General features: G+C 49.3%; 1 protein-coding gene across 1 annotated transcript in view; it reads left to right on the top strand.

Annotated features, from left to right (window-relative positions):
- Window positions 1-960: 960 nt before the first annotated feature.
- The window catches only part of LOC126865240 (uncharacterized), a 37316-nt gene continuing 11913 nt past the window's right edge, over window positions 961-26363 (top strand). The window contains exon 1 of the mRNA XM_050617550.1: window positions 961-1237. The gene's annotated coding sequence lies outside the window, so the exon portion shown is untranslated. The remainder of the gene's footprint in view (window positions 1238-26363) is intronic.

Below are 26363 nucleotides of genomic sequence, written 5' to 3' on the forward strand. Positions count from 1 at the left end.
ACATCCCCTCTCAACGACATACAGTAAGAGAAGTTCGGTTTCGACTATTGTTCAACGGCGGGGGATAACGAGCAATCGACGTAAGCAGGCATACCGTGCGCGCTCGGTACAAGAGTCAGCGAATACGGCCATACGGAATCGCAGAGACTCGCGGTTTCTAATCGGAGATCGCGTCGCCTCGCACGACCAGCCATCGTCTCCATCGTTGAAGTTCGCCGCCCGACGCACCGAATTAATCTTGCTTATTACCTCGACTTGACCCTCTGCCACGAAGTACGAACGTCGCTCGGGCTTCCTGGTTGCGATCATCTTGCGATCGATCTTGGAAAAATCCTTCCCTCCCTCCGCCCCATCTTCTCTTACTTTTCTTCCACCCTCCTATCTCTTTGCGGGACAGCGTGACCGCCGATACCGTCGCGTCAGCGGGATAATAGTTGCAAGGTGGGTCGTCGAGGGCGGCCCATTTCTCGAATTCTTGGTCGGTTGGCTGCAGCGTTTCATCGCCAAGCAAATGACGCGGCGAGCGATTCGGTAGCGGTTGACGCGACCGTCGCACGGAAGTCGAGGCGAGATACGAAGAGAAGGAGGAAGACCAAAGTGAAGAAGAGAGAAAGGGAGGGAAAAAGCGGTAAAATGTCACTGTTCCCTAATTACGCGAAATAACTAGCCTGTACTGGGTTCGAGAGGAAAGCGAGAAGACAGAAGGGAAGGACGGAGAGAAAGAAGAAGGAAGAACGAGATAGAGACGCACGGAAACATCGTAGCCACGAAGAAGCGAGAGATCCCCCTTGGATGGAGCCACGGTACCGCTAGATCTCGCGGCCAATCGCGCGACCTGTTTACGCGAACGCGTCCAATCACCGGCTAGGTTTGACCGGCAAGCAAACGCGACCACCACCCGGCCAACTCCGTTTATAAAGTGAGCCCGATGCGCCGCCTCGAAGACAGAGCCGTGCCGACAGCCCAACCATCAGGAACGTTGTTTTTTTTTCTATCCATCAACCCGTCCGAGACGAGTGTTCCGTCGTGTGTGATCGACCGGTGAACGAAAATTCGGTGAAGGTTTCTCCGTCCTCTCTGTCCTCCCTCCTTCTTCTCCTCCGGTTCTCCAAAGATTTCCGGTTCCGCGAAGTTTCGGCACAAGTTCGAGCGGGAACCCAGTGATAACCGAGAGTGATAAGAGAGAGCTGGTGAACCGAAGAATTCAAGTTCGATACCGAGTGAATTTCCAACCAAGGTACGTGCGTACCCAAAGTGTTGTCCAACCTATTCCTGGTGGAATAAGTGTTCGAACGCATCGGTGTCGAAGATTCTCCCAGGTTGATAAGGAATATTCGATGATAAGGAGTCCACCACGATCGATCGAAACGATCCATGGATCGATTAATCACCGCGAAGACGTGATAAGCAGAGTGACGAGTCCGCGACGGCATTTACGCGATGAGAATCTTCCTCGCCGTTGCTTTCGGATACATGTTCGTCCATTGGATAGCTTCGCACGGTTTGCGAGAATAGATAGAATGTTTTGAAGCAGAAACGGCGCGGTGGTGGTCGTAAACGGTGTAATACGCGACGCGAAAAATATTCCAGTTGTAAATCGTACGAATGCGATTTGTTCTTGCCGAAGAGATTCTTCTCGGAGAGCAGAGGTTAGATCGAAAAACAGATAGATGGATAGACGCGAGCGATGATCGATCGAGTCGGGAAAATAAAAACCTGTGCGATCGGCGCGATGCCTCGTGGTCGCCATTCCCACGGTTCAGAGTCGAGCAAACGCGGTTCAAAGTCAGGGCCGTGTTGAGCAACAGTCGAGACCCGTAATATCGAGCGAACGCGAAACCGCGCATAAAACCGAAACGCGTTGCTCCACCACGCTCGTTTCGCCACGCCGGTACGCTTAAATTGCCTTCTAAAACTAGCTACGAAATTGCGAGCGTCCAACACTCGCGGACGATACCGATCCGACCATTTTCATTGCGAGTAGAGAGAGAGAGAGAGAAAGAGAGAAAGAGAAAGAGCGAGAGAGAGAACAAACTTTTCTCATAGACAACGCTACTGTAAGCTGCGTCGTGTCGTGTAAATAACACGTCCGTGTTTCGAATAGATCGAGTATCTTTAGTCATTTCAATGATACATCGAGCTATTGAATCGTTTGCTGTATTATGCCAAGCGAATCGTTGCATAGAAAGAAGACAAGTATTTCGAATAGGTGGAGTATTTTTAGTCGTACACGGACACTCGGCCGTCAAATCGTTCGTATTCTCGATAGACGTCCGATTTCGTGTCGGCCCGCGACGCCGGTCGAATATTCATGCTGGTACCTTGTTTCGACTGGTCGGAAGTCCGTCGACCCTTCGAACAACGAGTTAGTCTTTCGATATGTAAATTCCGCGAAGCCAACGATATCGCGTTAAATATGATTCCAGTTAGGAATTTCGGAGAAGAAGTTATAAAAATCCAAGTAAGATAGACAGATCTTAACGCGAGATACGCGAAGAGAGCTTTTCGAAGAATCGCGCAAGTAGTTTCGTACCGCGAAACGTTTAGGAATGGAAGTCCGATGTGTCGCGAGCAGGTGCGCGTTTTCTAAGGTAGAAGCGCGGTCCAAGTCGGTGAGTTCAATGCCAGAGAGGCGTGACGCCTGCCAATACTCGCACCGCCGGTGTCGTTATTCCGCGTACTCGCACTTTCGCGAAGATCACGAATCGTCGAGTCGAGGAAGTGCTCGCGCCTCGATACTATCGTCGATCGTCCTTTCTGCCGAATGCAAGTTGAAACGCAACGAGACACGATCGACCGTACGCGATTCTATCGTCCCTTCGGTGAGTCATTAAAGATAGAGCGGCGTTCGCGTAAACTCTTCTGGCGGAACGTTCGAACAATGGTTAATGTTATTCACGACTGAGAAACGGAGCAAATGAAAGATCCGAATGAAAGTGTAATTGTCGGGTGACCGGAAACGTTATTACGTCCATTATGGTTCTCACGAAAGGTTCAACAACCATTAAATCATCGGGTATGTTCGTATATTTAATTACGTAACTCGAGCACACTTAATTACCTTTTTGTCACGCACATCTTACGCCGCGTGAAAGAATCCTGATTAACTCTGAAAACAATAAAACTAGAGGTTTTACTCTACCACGGTGAAACGATCACACGTATACACGTACGTATATCTCGTGTATCGAAAGAAGAAGGATGCACAGAGGGATTCGCATAATGTTATAGCACGTTATAATTTCACAGTCTCGTAAGAGGACGATGAATAATCTCTGCTCTGTACTTTCATAAATCGCCAGTCATCGTCGGTCAGAAAATTTCAGCGAGATCCGCATCGGCTCGTCCAGGTGCTATATTTAAACGACCAACGATGCGATGCTCGAATGGTCGCTGACAAAAAACTCTAATTCGTGTCCCCAAGATCTGACGCAGCATCCACGGTACTTGCACGGAGAATCGTTTCGTCTTGAAACGATCAACGCATCTCGGAAGATGGTAACGTTCGCGGGACTGCTGTTCTTGCACGATATAAAGTCCAAGAGAGAAGAGACTCGCTGGTAGAAATAGCGTGCGCGCGCAAGCTCACCGCTCCGTGACGGACTCCTTCTTCATCGCCGCCACCATCATCATCACCGCGATCATCATCCTCGTCGTTGCGATCGTCGCCGTCATCGTTCCTATGCTTTTCTTAAAGCAGCCCCACTTTTTGCCTTATCGCCGCTATGAATCGCCGAGTTACCAGCACCAATCCCATCAACGAAGTTGAACGAACTTGAAAATCATATTCGCCGCTTCACACGGGCTATGCAAGGGAGTTTGCGAATTCCCATGCTCCTTGCTAATCTCGTATTTTCTTCTAACATCCGTCGTCGTTCGATTCCAGCTTTTACGCGTAATTGCGTTTGAACGGGAAACGATTCGTTTCTTTCGCAGCTTTGATCTTATTCGTTAAATCGAGCGATTCGAGCGTTGCCGAGCGAAGATCGTTTCGCTTCGCTCGCGCTTTCGCTGCCGCGATCCTGAATGGCCAGCGAAGAAGAAAAGTGGAGCCCGCGAGAGGACACCCCGAGGTGACAAGCGTGACGTTTTTCATTTGGCGATTCGCGCGAATCTGCCATTCGAGTCGGCGGTGTTCTCTTCTATCCTGTCGGTGCCTTTCCTTTTTCCTTTTTCCCCGGACTCGTAGCCACGACCTGCCCCACTATCTCGCGTTCAGCCGATGGAGGATCTTCCAGGCGCCGCCTGGCCGTTGACCCCGAAGCTGCCTACGGCCCTGACCATCTTAGTAGCTCCGCGCTTCGCTCGCTTAGATCATCGTCGAACGACCTGCTTCTTCGGCGACCCTTTGGAATTTTATCCCGCGGAATCTTTTCAGTTAATTAACGTTTCCTCGTCGAGCGTTCTTCCAACGGCAATCGCTCGCCTTCGTCGACCTTCTCGCCTCGCGCGATTCGCGTCAACCGGTCCGCTCGTCACCGAGAAAGATACCAACAGGTGTGAGACATTCCGCTCAGGAAACTCGTATCCCCGTTGCTACTCCGCTGCTACTCCGCTGCTACTCCGCTCTGTAAATCTGACCAAGAATCTGGCGTATCTTTTTCGGTGATTAACGAGTAGAGTCGCCTCTTGGAATATCTCGGATCTTAAAGAATTTCGGGCTCCGGCTAACTTTGAACTTGCTGCGAGGTTCGACGAACGAAGTTCGTTTGGCTGGAGTCCAACGTTCGACAAAGACGCGATCGACTAGAAATAGCGATCCGTCAGTTCGCCACGGTATAGTCGCCAGGGGAATATATATGTGAACCGCATAACGGATGTCGGATTCATAAATGAGACGCGTGGAATGTCGTAACAAACGACCGGTTAGAGAGCGGCAAACAAATTCTCATTTGCGAACAATGAGGACGGGACACAGGTTTCGCGGACGCGCCGAACAAGAGTCGGATTACGATCGTATTAGATTGCTTCGATTTGTGCGTCTCCGTGCGACGACCTCGCGACGTCGTTCGGGTGATCGTGAAGAAGGATTGCAGCTTGGACGCGTTCACGGAAGACACGAACGTTCGCAGAAGGTATTTAAGGTATCTCATTATGGCTAACAATATCCTCGAACGCGCTCTACCCATTATCTCTTCCGCCCTTAATCAGTAACGCTCAATTTCTAACTCGTAATTTGCGCGGACGGTGTGTACACGCTCGAAAGGAAGAAGGTACGCAGTCGGCGGGAAAGTGAAAAGGAAGCGAGCCGAAGGAGAAACCAATTACTCGAACAGACTAGATTAGTTCTCTAAAACAAACGGACCTGCCTGTCTGGGAAAAGCAAAAGGAACGTAGCGCTCGACGAAGTTTCGATCAACGACTACGAGAATAGAAGGAAAATGAGAAAGATGGGAACGAGGATCGTGCTGAGAGTCGATGAAAAGTGTCGATACGGGGATCGAAACTGAGCAACGAGCAGTCGAAGGTAAACTCGTAAAGGCGAACGAACCCGAGGAGTGAACGCGAAAGAAAAGGGGGAAGAGGACGACAGGAGCTCATTATTGAACACTTAGCACGTTTTAAAGCTACTTCCTGGCCATACTGCACAGATAGGCGTGGACGCGCGCCGCCGCATCTCTTCGATTCGCTCGACACAACCTTTAACGATTCCACGCTGCCTGCCATCGTCGGCAGTTCCTCGCGATTACAACCGAAGGCGAACACCTGTGTTCCCTGCACGGTCTAAAAATAAGGCGAAACCTCCGGATAAAGTATTCCACTCGCGTTCGAGGAAAATTACGCTTTAACTTAAGGCGATCGACCGTTTAGATTTCCTGCTTTCCCAGTCCCGCCAACGATCTCTCGCGAAAGGAGCCTGCCCGCCAGTCAGCCTTAATCAGCTCAGAACGCTTCGTCCTTCGGAATAAAGTAAAAACAAAGCGTCGGGGTGTTCCCTGGCCCGTCTGAGAACACCTGCACGATCGGTCGTTTAGGGCGTACTGAAAAACGAAAACGGGAAGGATTAACAGCCTGTGTAATTTCGGCGGCCTGTGTAATACACGGAGAAAAGAAACACCGTAATCTCGAAGCGTTCACTTTGCCCGTGGTTATGGGGGCAATACATCCGGCAATTTTGGCCCGATTTTCAATCGCTAAATGGAGATCGCCGATGAAGATCTCCAACGAAGAACGCGCAAAGTACAGGATCGACGATGAACGTTATGCACCCTCGCTTGATCGCGTAAAAATCGCCTGACGGAAACTCGAAATGCAGAGAAAACGCGATATCGCGTCAGATGCAGCTCGCGGTTCGCGTTATTTGCAAATTGCTCGATCAACGGTACCATGTTCGATTCTCGTGTGGAGGAAGAAGGTCGCGATGGAGGTACGCGACCTGGATGACTGGCACGATCAGGAGAAAAGGAAAGAAAAACCTCGTACCGATAGTTTGGTCTTCTCGTCACGAACAAATATTTGAACCCGTACGACTGGTAATGTTGGAACGTTCTGTTTGAAAGTCGTTCCGGTGAGTGCCCTCCGTTCGTTTCAGCCACCCTCGCTCGTAACTTTCCGTGGGCCGAATATGTGGGTAAAACGGTTCTACCGGTCTCCGATCCGGTTCTTGGGCCGTCCTTACATTTCGATAGACTACGCCACGCTCCACTGCGCTAAAAACACGCTTTAGCTCCCTCCCTTCGTTCGATTTTCCAAACTTTTCCAACGACCGTTACGCTTATCGGCGTCCGCCTAACGTTGGCGGCATTCTTTGCTCGATTTTCACGAGTCGAAGAATTACGAGGCCGCAGGAATATACGGCGGAGGAATCGATTCGACCGCTTGAAAGAACGAGCGTGCCGAAACCGTTCGCTGCAAATCCGTTAGAAGGCCGGCCATCGAAACCGTGTCGTTCGCGGAAGGAACGCCGGAAAGAAAAAGCCGGTTCCTGTTCAGCGATCGCGTTTGTTCGTCGACCGCAGGCGCCACGAGAGAAGGAAGTGCTACAGTTTGACCGTGATCTTTCGACGCCGATCTTTCGCCGTTTCTTTCAAAAGCAACACTCTACCTACCCGAAACCATATTGGACTATCAGGCTTCGCGATCCCGGAAAAGTCTGGCGAAGGAGTAGATTTCGCAATGAGCTTTCGCCGTATTCGGTTTATCGGAAGGATCGAGTAGCGCGTCCCATAAATGGCAGAACGAAGACGCAGGGGATTAACGGGAAGGAACGGATACGGACGCGGTTCGGACGAACGCGAGCTGATATCGTCGAACGGTAACCAAGTTTTTGCGACATCTACACGCGATAACAACCGCCTCGCAACGGCTTTTAACTTCACGTGGGTGTGAAAATGGAGCACCTTGGACGTAGACGTCCTCGTTACCTCTATTCCACCGTATCGCGACCAACAGACTCTAACGTCTCTGGGCTTCGAAATCGTTTCGCGCAGCACCGTTTAAAAATCCAGACGAAGTATCGTCTTCGCCGAAGTATCGATTCACGAAGCTGATTTAAATCGTGCCGGGGAAAGGACGTATTCTCGGCGTTCGTGATCCAACTTGCACGATACGTTAAGTAGCCGTGATGGTCACGCGGCCTATAACAATGCCATAAACGAAGAAGAAAGATACGAAACGAGGGGAAGAACGAGACGAAGATGAAGATGGAAAAGCAAACGGAGACACGCGATTCCTGGAGAATATCGACTGTAAGGAGTTTGTGGACCACGCAACGGTAACCGCTCCTCTGGAGCGCGAATCGCGGAGCTTGTGTTCGAACACCGTTACACTTATGAGCGCGAACTCCATAAAACGCCACGACCTTAGTTATCGGAGTTGGCCGGCGAGGCCACGGCCACGGCCGCCAACGACGCCCACCGCTCGCCTTTATTTTCTCTCGCCACTGTGTTACCGTTAACCGTTGTGTTTCCTTGCGAATCTGATTTCGCGTCCCTCTCTGCTCACGACTTTCTCTATCGCCAATTTGTGCAAATCGGCGGCTGCTCGCAACTGTCGTCTTCCGGCGAAAGGGCACAGGCCAAGAAGATGTAGGACGAGAAGCTACGACGTAATGCCGAATCGTAAATTGAAACGCGCCAAGTAACGATAGAAACCTAACAGACGATATCAGAAAATTCTATTTAAAAATCGGTAAATCGATAAAAGTAAAATGAAAGATAAACGTTACAACGATAGAAAGCATAATAGAAGCAGATAATGACGAAGAGTTCTACCGAAAGAATCGACGAATCTCTTGGCAATTTGTGGACTACGATTAAAAAACGCGAAGGATTGAGAAAACGAAAGATGGAAACCAAACCGGAAACGAGGAGCCGCCATCGCGGGTGAATCGGTTCTCTGCCATCTATATACAACATCCTGTTGATTCCTGGCAGGGCTCGCGAGAGGCAACCTTGTCCTTAATGGCAATGCCGACGTCGAACGAGTATTTATCTGCGATCTCGTTCGAGCATAGGAAGGAAGACTCGGAGGGGAAAAAAGAAAGGACATTCCAGGCAACGATCTGTTAAGTGGCCGTTCGCGATCGAATTTCCCATTCGATCGATTATAATATTTTGAACACGGCCTCTCTGTCGTTGCCGAGCGTATCGAATACGCGGTTATCGACGATAACGATCATGATAATGGACCATCAAAGTTTTACGACTGATTCGACCGTTCGCTTCTGAAAAATGACATTTGCTCTACGAGCTTTTTTCGCGACTGTCGTCTATCGAACGATACGCATACGGTAGCCAGCAGTGCATAGCTTCCCGTTTCTGCCAATAACGCCACGCAACGGTGCTTCTGCCTCTGGTCGCGGCATTTGCGAACGCCGATATATAAATATCGAGCAATGGCAGATGGTGTACGAGTGTGTCACGTTCCGATTGCCCATTAACGGTACATCTTATGGATAGGATAGGATGGGATAGTCGTGGGATCGCGATCGCGGTCTTTAATCGACCGTTCTGACAGATGCCACATAACTTCACGCATCGAGCATTCTACCGATGGAAAGCGTTTCTCGTCGCTTCGACCTACCACCGATAGATCGTGTATTAAAACGTTTTCGTCTAAACGGAGATCCGAGCGAACTCCCGCCGGCTGAAAGTAAGTAATTACCGAGTCGACAGGCTACAAGCGGGCGTACGTAATTGCTAAGAATTTACGACGCCACCGTGGACGATTAATCGAGCAAAAGGAGGAATGTAGCCGCGGGGGGATCGTGCACTCGAATTTAACGGGGGTCGCTATTCGATTCGGCTGGCCAGTTTCGACGATTTCTTGGAAAACGATCGTATCGAGGCGAATAAGCGTAGCGACCGACACAGCGGAAAATTAATAACGCGATCGAAACGGCGATAAGCGTCTCCTTTTCCTGTGAAATCTCGAGGGAAGAGCGAAGAAGAGATAACGAGTCTCCGGTCTTAACGCGAATCTGTGATTTCTTAAGGTAAGTAGGCAAAAATTAATTGCTCTGATTAATGCTGTCAGATTGACTACCTCGTAAAAGATTAAAAACACTGTCGTCGACCCTCATCGATCGCATCCGTTTTTATCTTTCTCGTTGTTCGTACGATTCGTTGCTTCGTTCGTCGTTTCGTCGTATCGTTCTCGACCGCGTACACGACCGCGTAAGAAGACAATCGGCGGTGTCGAGTGTACGCGCGATTCCACGAACAGGCTTAATTAAGTAAAGCAAGTAACTGTATCAATTAGGGACACGCTTTAGCCGATTGTTCCGTCCGACGAGAATATTTTGTGATTTATAATCGTTCAAGACCGTTACCTTTCTCTTCTCGCGACGAGGTATATCGCGGCGAAGGAAGAGAAAGAGAAGGAGAGGCGAACGCGAGAACCGCGACGAACCGAGCCGAAGAGAAGGGACGAGATAAAATCGTCGATTCTAATTCCACGCGATGCGCGCCTAACTGTATGCAATAACTGTGGCACAAGGTGAACAATCTTTGTCGACTTTAATGCGACTTTAACGACAGCCGCTCGCACCGTTACCGGTATAGGAATTTCCTGAGAATCAGTCGACAGAGAATTATTGTTTTCCCGCGGATTACACGTTGCAGCTTTATACCGTATCCTACGATCGTCGTTGCCGCGGAGATTCATCGCGTCAACTAACGTTTCGGAACGGGTTTCCGGCTTAAAAGCCTGGCGGTAGGCGTGCGCTATCTGGATCCGTGACGATTCAAGAGTTTGTCGTTTCGATTTACGTCTCTGCGAGACGAATCGCGTCGAACTTGCATGAACACCGTTGTATGCGAAACCCGCGATATACGCGTCATTTTTGCAGACGTGTCTATCAGACGCCGCGTTTCCGCCTTCGAACGAGACGATGAGAAGGTTAGCGCGTACGGAATGACACAAAGAATCACGTTCTTTTTATATCTGTACATTTATTCTTCAACGGTGCGTGTTTTCTTAAAACCGTCGCGTTCGCATCTCAGCCGTATCGTGTTCGTTTAAAAAAGGACGCAACCGTAACACGAAATTACGATGCACGTGCGTATCTTCGAATCGACGCTGCTGCAACAAGCGTAAAAGCAGACTCGTTCGAAAACGATCGGCCGGCCTAACGAAAGAATTTTAGCCGAATCGCCGGTTCGTTCCTTGCCCCGGCGGGGCTCTCGCTTCTCCTCTTTCTCCTCGATTTTACGACGAGCTCCACCCCATCGTCTAGAGGCTGTTTATCATGGCGAGGAACTTTTATCGACCTTATTTTCATTAGGAGGGAAAAAAAGAGGCAGATCTGCCGACCTCGCAACGTATAATTTAGGAACGATCGAATCTGCGCGGAACAGGGCCCACTAACGTGTTCTATCTTTCGCATGACGATCCTGGGAAGGAGCGTCGTTCGGTATAATTTTATGTTTGACTATCGAAGCACCGAACATCGAGCGCGTAACTTTCGTTTCTGGGCGCGCTATTAATATTCAACGAACGGCGCGACCAGTCCCTCCGCTTGGTTGCTTCTTACACGACGAGTCTCGTCCGTGGCAAATTAAATCACGGCTACATCGATACAAACAGAGATATTGACCGACTTAGACCGTTCCGTATCTGTAAAGTTGCATCTGCCTGAATTTCATTAATTATAACGCTAAATGGAACGGGAGAGACTGGATCGCACACTCGACCGCGCGGTAGTATTCTCGCTCGCTGTGCAACCGTAAAGGGAGGCTGATTCTCCTTCAATACCGTTAAAAGCAAGCAGACGCAACTTCCATCGTCCCGTTCCCTTTTCGATGGTAAACCTCCGATCGCCGACGCTTCGACGCGGCAGAAGTTCTTATCTCCCGCCGAATCTTCGAATTCGCCACGCCCTCCCATAATTTATGGATAATAGAAAGAGAGGATGATCGATACGAATTTTTTGCGCATATCCATATCTAATTAACGCTACCGAATTTATCGACCCCGACGATTTATCGACGATCGTGCCCCGACGCCGTGACTCTGCGTTATCGACCGACGTGCGAACGAGACTACGGTTGCGCGAAAATCGCACGGCTATAGCGACGATCGACGAATCTGTGGAATTTTTCTGAAACCCGTAGTTGTCGCTCGAAGCGAAGAAATCGAGGCGAAGCGTCAGCGAACAGTCACAACCGCAAATCGACGCTTCGAGTTTAACGGTAAATCGCGTAACAAATCGAACGGCCGCGACCGATGAGAAATGGTCAATGAAACGCGGCACGACTAGTTTGGTAACTCGAATGGTCACCCGATTAAAACCGTTGTTCGGTCAACTTTTGCTCGACCTAATTCCAACCGACCCTGTACGAAGTTCAAGGCGAATTTCGGGACGAAAGTGGGCCTTCCCTTCACCTTCCAGCGAAATACCATCGAGCCGGTAGAACCGCCGCAAAAGGAAGTAACCTTTCTCGATTGTTCTCCTGCCGCGAAAAGGTCACGAACCTCGGTCGGTATAGAACAAGTTCTCCATCACCCAAACAGATCTCGTAAATAACGTATCTACGTATGTAACAATCATTTTATTACGCTGTTTTATCAGTAAATCCATCACGGGGTTCCTATCGTCAGACAACGCTCGCGAGTTTCTATGATCAGGCAATTCGCTGGATTTAAATGCCACTGAAAATGGCATAGAGACTGCTGAAATCGTTTGTGTATTTATTTTCAATCGCCGTATTATCCAACTCGAAGGCAAGCGCGCAAGATGTGTGACGAAATAACGAAAATATGTAGCGCGCGATACGAGAAAAATGCATGTCACGATCGTGGCAATGGAATGAAATACAAATTATTAAAGATCGTTAACCATTTCCAATTCGATGGCCAAGAATATTACGTGGATAGTTGATTTTATGTGCACGTGAGATCGCGCGCGTTATTACGATAATTTCCATAGAGTGGCGATTCTTCCGCGAGCTGGCCGTGTCCACGAATAGAAGAGGAGAATCCGCCTCGGGGATCGGATGAACTTGACACCGAGATTGCTTGTCTACCCTCGGCCGTCAGCCGTCGACCACCCAGATGGAGCAGTCTATTAGCTCTTAACTACGCGATTATTTTCAAGGAACGTTCGTTTCGTTAAAAACGATCGGATCGACTGGTTTGTTGAGTTGCGTACAAGCTTGCCACAATTTCAGAGGGGATCGTTAAACGGAGCATTACCTTGATCGTATAAAACGCTCTCGTGGGCTACTCGTGTTTGCCATAGTCGCTTGGATTCTCCTCGACTTCGCCACGGAGCAGAGCACGACGGTACCTACGGTTAGACACTCCTTCTCGAGATTCGTTCCATTTTCTGTTTGTAGCTCCAAATCTTGATACTGTTTTGATAATTGCCGTTTCCTGCGATCGCGAAACGAACGAAAGAAAAGGCATCGATGGAGAAAGGAGACGAGGCTCCCAACGTTTTCTCCTCCTTTCGACTCTAGTGTCGTGCTCGTCTTCGCTTAACGGTATAAACTTCCTCGAAACGAGGTCGAAACCGAGCGTTCGAAAAATCTTGGAATTGCGCAACCAGGCTTGGGTCTCCGGCGATCGATCGTTTCGTGAACACCCAGTCGCATCCATCGACTCGTAATAAATCGGCGTACTTTCTTTCCGCGCGATGAACCGCCGCGTACCGTTAGCTTCTTCTTTCCGATTCTTTCCAAGAAACTGCAGTCCTCCGTGCAGAGTTTTAGATTCGTGGAAAAGAATCGTTCCGGTCATCCAGACTATCCCTTAACGTCAGTTAACGCCCGCGTTTCCCAACTACCTATATCCTGTTCTTTATCTTGCAGGGATCATTCTTCGAAGAAATTTCTTTGGTCGACTCTTTCGCAGCTATCGACGCATATGTTACGTCGCATTAACTATATTCTTCTCTCCACTTCCTCTTCGCGTTTGTATCTTTTACAGATATGTCTTTTTTTTTGGGGGGGGGGAGGGAAGTGCGTGTGCTAGTGATGGCACAACTGAACATTGATCGCTAACGTTAGAAACAAGCAGATCTGCTCAGTGGGTGTTGTCACGTGGTCGCTTCAAGTAGCTTGTGTCGGCTCCCGATTGCGCGTGTAAGTTCGTGGTGCGTTTTTCACAATTCACCTCGGATTTGCACGCTTGCACGGTCGAGTCTTTCACGTCGCTCCTCGAACTACCTTTTTTTGGGATACTTCATTCATAAAAAGCGTAGGATACGCAAAAGGCAATAAAATTATATTCGATACTAAAAGCAAATATTAAAATATGGTACTTATTTGGGATTATACAGGCCAGAGGAGAATAGCTGAATCGATACTATAACGGAGTATACTTTGTTTCCGTTTGACGCATGTCTAGCTCTATTCGTGAATACATCGCGCCGTATTAACGTTGTCCAATACTAGCGACGCAACAGGTGCATCTTTGTTTTCGTGCGGCTTTAAAAACCACGTTGTATATAGTCATACTGTAAACATCTTTATGGATGAACAGACTTCTCAGAAAACACTCTTGCCCGCGACGTGCAACATAACGAGAGAGTGCTTCAAGGACAAGGCGATGACTCGTTCGCGGCGCGCGAGATGCTCCAAAGAAAATGTGTTAATCTCTCGAGCGTTTTGCCGGTATACCGTTCTAACGGACTCGAACTTCGCAAGTGCGTCACGTTTGCTCGTGCCTCACAGAAACGTTAAGATCGCTACTGTGAAAACAGCGACGGTGACGTGTGTCGAAGGTAAACAACGTGCAACGTGGATCCTCCGTCGCGATAACGAAGCCGATAACCCTATGATCCGATTCGAGACGCGGAAACATCGAAACTGGCTTCTGCCGTTTTTGTCGCGATTAAACGATTCGAGTCCCCGAACGAATCCCAAAGGATTCGACGTCTCGCGATATTATTTTTCTCGTTGATTCTATCCTTTTGATGGCATGGAAATTCTACGAGCTTACTATTCGTGGTACTCGATTGACGAGTCTCCCAAATTGCTTCGACCAGCGATACATCCACGTTCTACATAATAAACGTATATAGGGAATGTGGTTGTACTCGTAAATCGACGAAGAAGAAAATGTAGCGTAAATAGTTAATCCAAACAGCGAAGCGAGATCCTTAATTATAAAAGGCGACGTTCAACTGCGCGGACTCGGTTGCCCTTTAATTTGGTGTTTACCGCGAATGGATACGGAACGGGATGCCCAGGGAATGAGGATGTTTGTTCACAATAGCGAGCATGGTTGCTCGTGGCTGGAGAAGGTACGTAGCGCGCCTGCGGATTGATTACAAGGCATGCAGCCCTGCTTGCAGCGCGCCGCTGTTGCTTTGCCACGGAGCTACGAAAGAGTAATAACGCAAGTGATTTTGGTCCAGAATTGCCACGTCCTACGTAATTCTATTTAACCGCCGTCCACGAAATGGATGCAATCGACCGGATTCTGCCGGCACGATGACGCGATTCGTGAAATGCAACCGTAAACGACGAGCATTTAAAATTGTAAAATATACGTACGTATAACCAATGCCATCTTCTTTTCGTATAATTTTATAGTCTTCCTTTTGTACAAATGTAATCGTTTATTTGTCGAATACGAAAGTAAAGAGCAATAGCGACGAATAGACCAAAGAACGGTTAATTCAGTACTGTACCTTTCAATTTCGGTGAAGACAATCGATTTCCGCGCGCCATTAAGCACGCAGAAAGCAAGGATCGGTAGTGAACGAGTCGTTCTAGCATCGGTCCGGCTCGTCCTCGGCAGAGAGGAACGAATGACAGGGAACGGAGCGAATGAAACGGCAGAAAGAAACGAAAAAGGGCGAAAAGTTTATTTGAAAGTTTTTCTACCCCGGAGCTGGACGTGCCGATCTTGCCAGACGATCCCTCGACTGTTCTGCAATTTCACGGCTGATATCGGGTATTACGAACCGTTTGCTCCTTTGGATTCCTTTCCCGAGATAATAACGAATATGCACGGGAATGCGAGCTTGCCGATTTTTCCTGACATTGAAAAAAAAATGTCGCGATGAACCGGGAAACATCGAAGATCCGTAGTTAGCGAACGAACCGTAGAAATCGACATGTTCTTGACTCTCGTCTAGTTCGACGCTTTCTTGGTTTTTCATTCGCGTTTCTACCAATTAACTCTTTCTTATGGACTCGATCTTCGCTCGCGTTCGACGAAACTGATCGACGATGGAAAGATCGAAACGCGTAACAGCGAACTCGCCTTCGCGATACTTGGATCGATTAGGGGGCGTTAAACTCGTTTTCTCTTCGTCAGAGACATCGAAAGCGCGTGGCTTGTCAGATTCTTGTTTAAACAAAAACTAGACGCGCCGAACCACGAGAGGCACGTCCAACGGTGCCCTTTGATTTCCAACGATCGCCGCATCCGCCATTCGTGCTGCACGCACGCGGTGGTGCACGCGTTGGTCAGTGCCGCGAAACGAGCGCACCAAGGTTCGTGCTTCTTTCACGTGCTCTGTGCGAGCTTCGTCAACCATCCAGTTCATTAACTCTAAATGATCTCTCGTTCCATAGCGCACGAGTCGTAATTGCGTAAAAGCTATCACGGCTAATAAGAAGACAGACTCGCTCCTTGCCATCGTCTTTGAGAACCAGGATATATCGAATTTACCAGCCAGCTCTTTCTTTTCTTCCTTTTTCCATGCGCGACTGGTTTACAAACCTCGAGTGGTTTACGAAAAGGAACCGAGCAGTCTCGCAAAGCAATCTTCGCTTAAAAAGAACGCGTAATGTTGATATCGGATAACCTCGCTCCTCGTTTAACTGGATATTGCGAGCAATATCGAAGCTAACAACTAAATCCAGGATATTTAACCTCGGTCGTGTTGTTTCGCTCGGCCCATGGCTATGTTGCCGAACTTTATCAACGAAATTGCCAGCAATTTCGTTCTTTTAGTACGTGTCGTGTTCTTCGTGCTTCGAGGATAACATAACATGATACGTACGTTTTGATGGAGATGAGAAACATACCGGACAAGGTAGAGTCGCGTGCCCAACGTTTCTGCGGCTTTCGAGTTACGTAAACGCAATCACGATTACCTGCAAGTCTCGTAAGCATGGTGAAAGTACATCTTCCATCTTCCACTCGACACTGACCCGCTTTTTCAGCGACCGTGAAACAGACTCCTGAAACTTTCTTTACGCGAGCTCGTGCGGTTTTGTACGATGATCCTGAAAGCTGATGAAAACGAATTCGCGGCGCCTACACTGGATGCGTGTTCCGACGAACTCGGCACGTCATATCGATATGTAGACGTATTCGAATGTGTGCTTTTCGGCCTTCGGATGCTCCGTTCCTCGAGACGTGCATCTACCGTTAGCATCAGCCGTAAGTCGAAAATCCACGCTTTAGCGTTGTTTCTCAGTTTCCTTCCAACTTGATCGACTCTAGCTCTTTATCGATATTTATCGATTCAGGTGTCCAGATTATGTTAAGTATGTCGTAGAAATTAGCAGGTATCCATCGACGATCTCGATGGTCAATCAACATCGCTAGATATATTTCAATGACCGTGGAAGAGAAACGAAGATAATTACGCGAGCTGATAAACGAGCCAGTCATCGTATCGTCGTCGTGAGTCGAGATCAACCGGTAGGTTAATCGCGTAGTTTAAACGTTATGCAGGCGAACACGGTTGAAACGTCGAGAGAAACTGGATTCCGAGACCATTCCCGCCGATACATCCGAGTCTCTCGAGCTTGACTAATTGATCGGCGCTCGTTGCACACTTCCTTATGCCGAGTAATCTACGCTTATCCGCAGCCGTTTAACTCGAATTATGCAAAAGTCCAGCCGGCTCGCAAATCATCGAACAACGAGCTCGCCGAGAAAATTACATGGCCAACTACGAAATCATACGCGATTTCCTTTACTGCCGGGTCATCGCTTATCGCCTGGCGAGCATTCCCATGGACGTTCGATTACAGGCTGTTTCGCGGCACGTGGGAGCCGCTTCGAATGCGCTTTCACGAAGTAAAACGAATCCATGAAATCCTTAAACATTCTAAACGATCGGAAAATTATCTTTCGAACGAAACTTCGCGCCTCTTGTAACACCCTGGATGTAGACTTTCCTACGAGCATCGACGCGCATGGGGTTACGAATAACAATCGCTTTTCTTGATAGCAAATCGAGATAGAAATTTCAACGAAAGGTCTTCCCTCGACCAATTCTTTGTAGTTCGTTAAAGCATTCCACTTGTACGACGAAGACGAAGGTGCACAATTGCCGTGAAATCTTTAAATATCGTAAATTACGAAAGGGATAGCTTCGACATCCTGTACATAGGCTATCCTACAAGCGCACACGCGCATAGCGTTGTAGACAACGTTGCGTTGCTTCCCTTGATGGCAAATTGAGATAAAAATTTCTTCGAAGTGTTCCGTCTCGAAAAATTCTTCGTGGTTCGTTAAAGAATTCCACCCACGCGACGAAGAAAGGAGAGAAGAGGGAACCTCGAGCAGTCGACTCGATGGCCGTGCATCGTCGTCGGCGAACGTCCTAAGGAGAATCATTAGTTTCGAATCTCGGCAGTGTCGGGACTGGAATAGCGAATTTAAAAGAACTCCACCGAACAAGCAGTTTCGTGTAACCGAGATCCACGAATGACTCTCCCCGGTGGATCCTTTCGTTCTTCTCGCGTTCCGAGCTGCATTCTTCCTCCTTGTTCGCCGGCTTGGGCATCCTTGTCACGGAGCTCGGTGTTGCGGTAGATCGTGTCCTTGAGCGGTACATCTCCGGCTCTTCCTCGGGCTCCTTTTTCCTTCCTCGTGTTCTTTTTCTACCGCCGGCTGCCGGCGTTGCTTCGTGGCGGGTTTCTTTCGCTCGCCTATTCCTGGCCACTCCATTTGCATGGAGCGCAACAAGAAGAAGACAAAAGGAAAGAGAGAGAAAGAGAGAGAGAGGGGCGGCGAGGGAGAAGAAGAAGCAGAAGAAACAGGAGGTGGAGGCAACGGAGAAAAGTCGAGAGATCCGCTTAGACGGCTGGAAAAATCGCGAAACACGAAAGCGAGCCGCTCGTGCATCGAGGGAAGAAGACAAAATGTCGCGGGCGATGGTTTTACATGGTCGTGGCTACGTAATATCTGCCGGCCGGCTGCACGACCGGATGCTGCGTCTCCGGCTTCGAGTTGCCTCGTTTCGCGGCCGAACACCGTGTCTTGAATTTGCAACCGGCGTTTCCTGCGCGCTCCGAGCCATCTGATAAGCCGCCCTCCGCCTCCGACTCCATCCTTTGCTCGTTTGCTTCTGCTTTTTACAAGATCGTGCCCTTCGACTCTTCTTGTTCCTTGCGCGGGTCCCACCGCCGCCACCACACCGCGGCTACCGATCATGCCGCCAATAATCTATAGCTGCCTCGCGACTCGTGGCAACTATACGATTCCACCAAAGCCATCAACTCGTTCCGCGACACACGTTCCACGGCGACAGAACCAACGGCACAAACTCGACGACCACCCTTGCAGTCGCACCGCTGCAAACACACCGTCGTGCACTTTTACCTCGCACCGTTCACCTACCAGAGTCACGTTAGGTCGCGACAGTGGCACCGATCTAACGGACCACCCGCGGTCGTCTTGCTTGCAATTCCACATATTATACCTACTATTGTACATCTACGTAGCAACCCTTTACAAGCAACGGCTCTCGCTTGCGGTTCCTCGTCCGGCCAGGCTGCGTACCATTGTCCTATCGCGAACATCCGCAACTTCTAGCTGTATAACGGAGTCCCCTGGTGTTCTTGTTCGGTCGTTGCGAAGTAAGTGGTAACGTTACGAATGCCTGTAGACTGCTTTCTCGACGCGTATCGCGTGCTCGAACCACGAGGCGTTCTCGGTAGGTCGATCAGAGGCATCGAATCTCACTTCCAAGCACTTGATACTTTCTCGCCGAATGCGCGCGTTTAGCCTGCCATTTTGAATCGTATAAACGCTTCTATCGGTAGCGATGACATTCACCGTCAGTTGCGGTCAGTTGTCCATTGAAAATTCAACAGATTCCCGGTAATCCTGTGCATTCCATCGTAAAGCGTTCCGAAGGTGCAGTCACGCGACGTATAGCGCCATTTCGATTCGCTACGTCGATAGGCTACTTTATCCGGGCGGCAAGCGTTCCCGCGCGAACATCCATTCGTCGACTAAACACAGTAATCGGACGGAAGAGGACGATCCAAAACGGAATCGACTCGCCACCACCTTCCACCAGCTTCTTCGAACGATGAGACAGACCTTCGACAACTGCCAATTTACTTGATTCTCCAACGAAGAACGATCTTGTCTCGTAGCTCCTTTCCGCGCCAAGGAATCGGGCGAACGCTTCATCGAGCTCTGAAATCACGCGATTCGAATCGTCGATAATAAGCACAGCCAGAGTACCGATCGCTCGCGTGCAATCTGACGGAAGAAATGGATGGAAACTCGCCAACTTTGCGAATCGATTCCACGATTTGCCATTCCCAGAATGCAAGTCCACCGGAGATCTACGAGAGATTTATGCGCTCGGTGATTCTGTTTGCGCATCGAGGCGTGACGAAAGTCGTAGAATATGGAAGAAAGACTCGTTCGACGTGGATTCGCGGTTTCCAGCCCGATACGTTGCCTGGTTCGTCCTCGGCGGTCGATCGAAGGGCTATCGGAGGTTCGCGTACAGAGAGTGACGTGTTTTGTGCGATTGAAATATTACGGCGTTCGGCGGGACGCTTTCGAGGATCGTTCGGAGGAGAAGGAAGCTAGTCTTGGCGCACAGCGTTCACCGCGATGATTAAATTTACATGAAAAACGAAAAGCCCGAAGCTGGCAGGCCGACGTCTCTGCCTGGCGGATGTTACGTCGGCGTTGACGTGGCAGCGTGAAGAGGAGCTGACAAGCTGGAATAGAGTTCTCATCCGTGGATCCGCGCCGGTTCGACGAGCGTTCACCTTTCAGAGTCGATTCACGTTTCTGCCGACCCGGGAGTAGCTCGATCGCGTTGCCCCCTTCCAATTAAAGCGTTTTCTCGTTAATGACCGCGCGCTCCCGTCGCCCTATCGAATAAATCAAGCGAACGCGCGACCCCGAATAACATTCGTGGCAAAAAGTCGACAGCGCGCAACGCTACGAGCGCGTTCGATTAAAATCATAATTAACGCAGAAGCGGCAGGGCCTATTTGCGGAACGAAAGATAATCGGACGTGGATCGAGGTCGAGGCGGACGATAGCGCTAATCCGATGATCTTGAGTAAATTCGAAGGCGTAGATCGAAGCGAAGAGGTCGCGGTCGCGCTGCCCCCTCGTATTATTATTCCCGCGGTACGAGAGCGCGCAAGGGAAGCGAAGGGCTTCTTCTCTAGCGGGACGAGGTCGTTGCTCCGTGCATCTCTCACCGGCAGAAGGTATAATCATATTTCTTACCGCGTCCCCTTCGTCTATCGACTCCCCTTCGTCCGTCCACTCTTATTTCGTTTACACCGTCTCGCGTGTCTCGAAACGGCCATGAAGACAACCACGATGCAACCGCTAATTACTTCGAAGATTTATCGAGATCGGTTGCCGCGCCTGTGTACCTTCGCCGGATCGATCGTTATCACCGAGCCTTGTGCTTTTCCGTCGGACAACGTTCTGCTCGCGACAAAATCGATCGTAGTCTGGACTTGGCGCGAACGAAGAGTAATTTCTCCCGTTCCAGACGAACGTTGCAAGGTCGATGTTAAAGCGATGTCAAGACAAGATGTCGCGGTACGCTTCGTCGATTCCTAGGTGTTTACTCGCGGAGAAACTATCGGAATTAGAACGTCTTCGTTCCTCCAGCCGCGCGTGATATAACTAACTATGTATGATCGTATAGCTGGCCGCGTGCTTTCTCACGGAAGACGAACCCAGATTCCAGAGACGAAACGCGCGTTTTATACGATCGACGAAACGGCGGAAAAATCATCGAACTCGGTTGGCGGAGATCGCGACCGTACGGAAGAGCTTCCGTGGAACGAGATCCATTGCACGGTGGAGGATCGAGGCAGCCAGCTCGGCACCGATTTACGTGCCTTCGTTGTTTATGAATCTCTTATTCTCCGAAAGGAAATCGCTGCTCGACCGCTCTACCCCCTCCGTCCATCGTCTCATTATTTATGAATCTACTCGCGAGCTACCGTTCGCCGCGGTGCTCGTCGAGATGCACTCGTAAATCAGATCGTTGAAGTTGACCGTTGCAAGGATCGCGGCGTGATAACCCTACGAATGCCGGGCAAGCCAGGCCAGGCATCCCTCTTCGATCGATGCGATCGCTCCGAGGCTACAGCTACCGACTCTATGTCACTGACCATAATATTCTCGTCGACCGTTTACGATCCGCGCCGAATGAGCGTCTATAGGAAATGGTCCGCGTCGTTAAAAGGAAAATTGAATACTCGTCCATGGTTGGTTGGCGGAATGGCTGTTGGAATGCGTTCTGTTGCTGCGGAGGGACGCGAGAGGGCGGCACGATTTACGAGCGAACACATCGTCTTCCCGTTTGACTCGCACCTACGTAACTTCCATCCATGACTCTCGACGATGAATTTGTTTATCGCGATCGGCGTATGTTGAGGTTATTCGGTGTGTAAACAGAGAAAACACGTGGATAAATTGTAAGGTAGAAAAAAATATTTAAATAGAAGTGTAATAAGTAAAAATACAATTTGAGCTGGTCCAGATCCGCACGCTAGCTGTGTTACCTAATAACTGAAAACCCCGAAGCCAACGTCGCCTGTCTACTGTTTATGGCCTGACTTCGTCGCAGTCTTGTCTACGCGCTGTCGATGGCTTCAGTGCTTGAGAAAACTAAAAAAGACCAGATGTAGAGTTTTCTTAGAAGTGGTAACCACTTCAACAGCGTAGATCCGATTTTTACGCTGACGCGAACGTTCGTTCGCGAAGGGAGGCTGCGTGTCGTGACGGAGAACGCGTTCGTGGTCCAAGCGGTCTTAAGCGAAGACCGAGTCCCGGTTCGGGCTCGGGGCTCGCAATCGGCGACGATCTGCCATCGAGTAAAATATGTAAATGACGTAGACCCTGCCGGAAACGACGGGTGGGGCGAAATTAGCCGACGGAAACGATGGTATCGCGGTTTTTAATCCGCCATGCTCTATCCTCCGCGAATTCCCTTTCGCCTTCGAGCATACGTTTCCACGGAACGCGAGCAACGAACGAGCCCGCTAATCCGCGCTGCTTCGCGCCTCGCTCTTGGCCTCGTAATTACACCCCATATTTCGGACATCTCGAACGAATCGATTAATCGTACCAGGTGCCGATGAATTTGTGGGTCTCTTTCGAACGATCGATTCTAGACGCGAAAACTAAAACTTGGGCAAAAATATACGTCGAGGCTTCTCCGTCGTTCGAGTTTATAAGATATACGTGTCGGAGTCAGGTTGGCGCTTTGGGGCGTTCTATGAACCTTTGCTTACTTTACCGTCGCGGATGTGGTTAGTATTTATCAGTGCGAATATGGGGCATTACAAGAGACTACGAGTAACGGCAATAGGATGTCCGAAATGATGGTGACAACGAATCCACGATTCGGTTCGATAACGAATCCACGGTCCACGGGATGACCAGTATCAGCGTGACTTACTCGGCAATTCGCTCAACGACTAACTAACTAAAAACTCTGCCAATCCAGATGAACCTACCCTTATATACTCCTGTCCCCGCTTCTCGGGTCAATCCTTGTTTTTAAGGAGAGTCGTAAAATCATTCCGTACCTCTGTCAGGTACGCGGCCCTCCCGTGGCCGTGGCTACGTCTGGTGACCCGTTATGTCACCTTAAACCTGAACCCATCGTTGTAACGTCAGGTTGGAACATTGAAAGTTGTTTTCCTTATTTTTATTGCTTAAACATTAAAATCTTGACTATGGTGATGGGAGGTTTTTCCCAGTATTCCCGACGGAATGCCGACGGAATTCCATCTCCGACATACGTATAAGGATATCCAAGAGCGAAGCTCGAGTAACCTGCGAACGTGCGAGTATCTCGCGCCAGTGTTGCTGCGTTGTGCGAATAAATTATCGAAACGTACCGTGAAATGACCGAACGTACGATTGGAAAAAAGGGTCGATGTAAAATCGATGGACTCGAAGGACTCGTTAGCGAGAAGGCCATGGTGCGCGGTGATCGCTGTGCGAGAAAGACTACGCGGAAAGACCACGGACGACCATTAATCTAAAGAGCGGAGACGTTGCAAGGAGCATAAATCTGCATGTTGCAGTAGCTGTGCTCGCGCAGCATCTTCCCGCTATCTGTCCAGGACGCAAGATCGCGATCTCGCGATCGTACGCTCCAAGAGTTTATCTCGATGCGCGAATTAGATTTATCCGGCTAATGTTGGCCCCGTCGTTTTACACCGCCGTTTTACATCGCCGTTTTACACCGACGTTTTACACCGCCGGTTTACCCCGTCGAATGGAGACCGCTGAAAATCGTTCGAATTACGTGGGAATACCTGGCGATGGAGAAACGATGCTCAAAAATCTTCGAAAATAATCCCGTGAGCAATTTTCTCGAGGCACGTCTCCGCACCGTTACCATCCGCGTAATTTGTCGGTAATAGGCGGTAGATAACCGTCGATCGACACACTTTTGGCGGTGCGGCTACGGCTAGATGGGACGGGAAACAGATACAAAGTGCTTAGGATCAATTTCGAGTCAAAGACCTCGAGAAACAACTGCGTGGATTATTCTATACTCTGTTGGATCGTGTCGCATTGCGTCAGGTCATTTTATACTCTAGCTTTTCCAGTCTACGATCCCTACAAAAGGTATTCGTACACCATTGTATTTACTATTGTACCATTTACGTACTAATCAATTAGATCCAAGTATATTAAATTACGTATCGATCCTCGGTACTTTCGTACGATTATAAAATTCTGATACTGTAGCGGCACGCGAACTAGAGGGCGATTCGAGCCACGTTGTGGCTTGCCTCGGAGTATTAACATCGTTAGGACATACATAGTGTAATAATAAGTAAACTCCTGGCAAAAACAATGTCGCCGCTACGTGTAAAACCGTCTAACAAAGGCGAATGGAAATTTACCGGTAAGGTGACGAGTTTATCGATCCGAATCTCGTGCGATCTTTTTAGCGATTTATATACAGTCTTTAGCGTATTTATTAATTGTTTATTAACTATTTTAAACACGCTTGACGGTTTTAACATCGAGTCACCTCGTCGTTTAAAACCAACGACCAACCATCCTCCACGATGCTGTGAAAATGAAACGTAGAATCGAATAAAAAAATGCTCTTCCTCTTCTCTTTTCCGCGACACGGTAGCACAGATTGTGAAAGTTAAATCGCAAATCGCGATGGTTTAACGGATGGAATAAAAATGTGTGCGACGATTCGCGTGTAAACGATTCGACGGACGTTCATTTTCGGTACCGTGAACGGAGAGGTGTGCCGGGTAATTGATTCTTCACGGAACCCAAAGATCCCATCGCGTAATGGCGCGGACGGATCGCCGCGAGTGCTCCGCATAATTCGCCGAGAACAGGCGATCGTGACTTTGTAATTAACCGCCGCCGAGAAGTAGCCGATTCTAATAAATGCCGTGATCCGCTCTCTTATCTCGTCTAATGATTAACAATTTACCGGAATCGCTGGATTTAATTAAAACGACATGGAACGCCGACCCCTGTTCCTGCGTCCCAGCGGCGGTCTCGCGAACGCGTCCTTAGGATGCGCGTCGTGGTGTAGAATGTCGCTCGATTCGACACAGTGCTCCGACTACAGTCTCGGTTACCAACGGCAAAACCGATTAACTCGGAGCTGGACAAGTCCGTTCGCGTAGCCTGCCTCGGGCAATTCTCTCATCCGTTACGAATATCGTCTGCGAAGCATTTTTCAAACGTTCTTCGCGAAGAACGCTGAGCGCTCTGCGAATAGCCGTGGCACGTTGAGTCGCTCGATCGAGCCTTCGCGCGGTGCTCGGTTCGCGTCGATGAAAAATTATCGCTATCGCCATCGAGGAGAAAAGATTTCGAGGCAACTGTCGGAAGAGCTGAAACGAACGATATCGACGACTGAAAATCCTCTTCTCCCAGCGAGCAAATGGATTTTCGAGAAATTAATTAGCGGATTGTTTTACGATCGCGCTAGGGAACGAATAACGCGCGGTCGGATTCTGAGATGCGCAGGCTACACGCTTAGGCAAGAACCTAATTGGAACTATCTACTCGCGAGAGTAATTGCTTACGGTAGCGGGAGAATGCGAAATTATTAAGCCCGCTTTAAAAGCACGATGACGCGTAGCAACTGGACGTTCTAAACGCAGAAACAAAAGGTAAAAAAATGCACATAAGCGCAATTACATTGCTCATTACCGTTCGTCATTCTCGTTCGAAGCTTCGAAAAAATCGCTGGCGAAAGAACACGTGGCTGAGGATGCGCGTCGCTTATGCATGCAGACGTAATCGCCGCTCACCGTTCGTTCGTTTAACGAACGCCAGATAGATAACCGTTTAATTGCCCCTGCTCGAGTTCGCAGGCTTTTTCTGGGTCGAGGGAGGAAACGCGCGGTTGGCGACCTGTTTAGTATCGACGATTCGATCGGTTTCTGGGTTGGGAACGGCCGCTTATTGGCCTTCGAGGGCCACGGATCTCTAAAACTAGTTCGTTACCGGTGGACGAGTTAATAAGGGGGATAGATTCGCTCAGGGCGATCTCGTCGACGTCCCAAGGATACGACGGGGGAACGCCTCCGCGAGAGTCGAGTGCATTTGTTACGAGATCGTTGTGCCTAGTCACGAGGCTGGCCACGAGAAAGCCAAGACAAATGGAAATTCGTGCTCTCCCCGGGACGCCAAGGAGGAGGTCATGATTCACGAAGCGATTTCGAGCGAGAAGGAGAAGAAGGCTCGAAGGTAATCCTGGGGACCCATGCCTTTCA

Source organism: Bombus huntii, chromosome 4 (genome assembly GCF_024542735.1).
Source record: "Bombus huntii isolate Logan2020A chromosome 4, iyBomHunt1.1, whole genome shotgun sequence".
Classification (NCBI taxonomy): Eukaryota; Metazoa; Arthropoda; class Insecta; order Hymenoptera; family Apidae; genus Bombus; species Bombus huntii.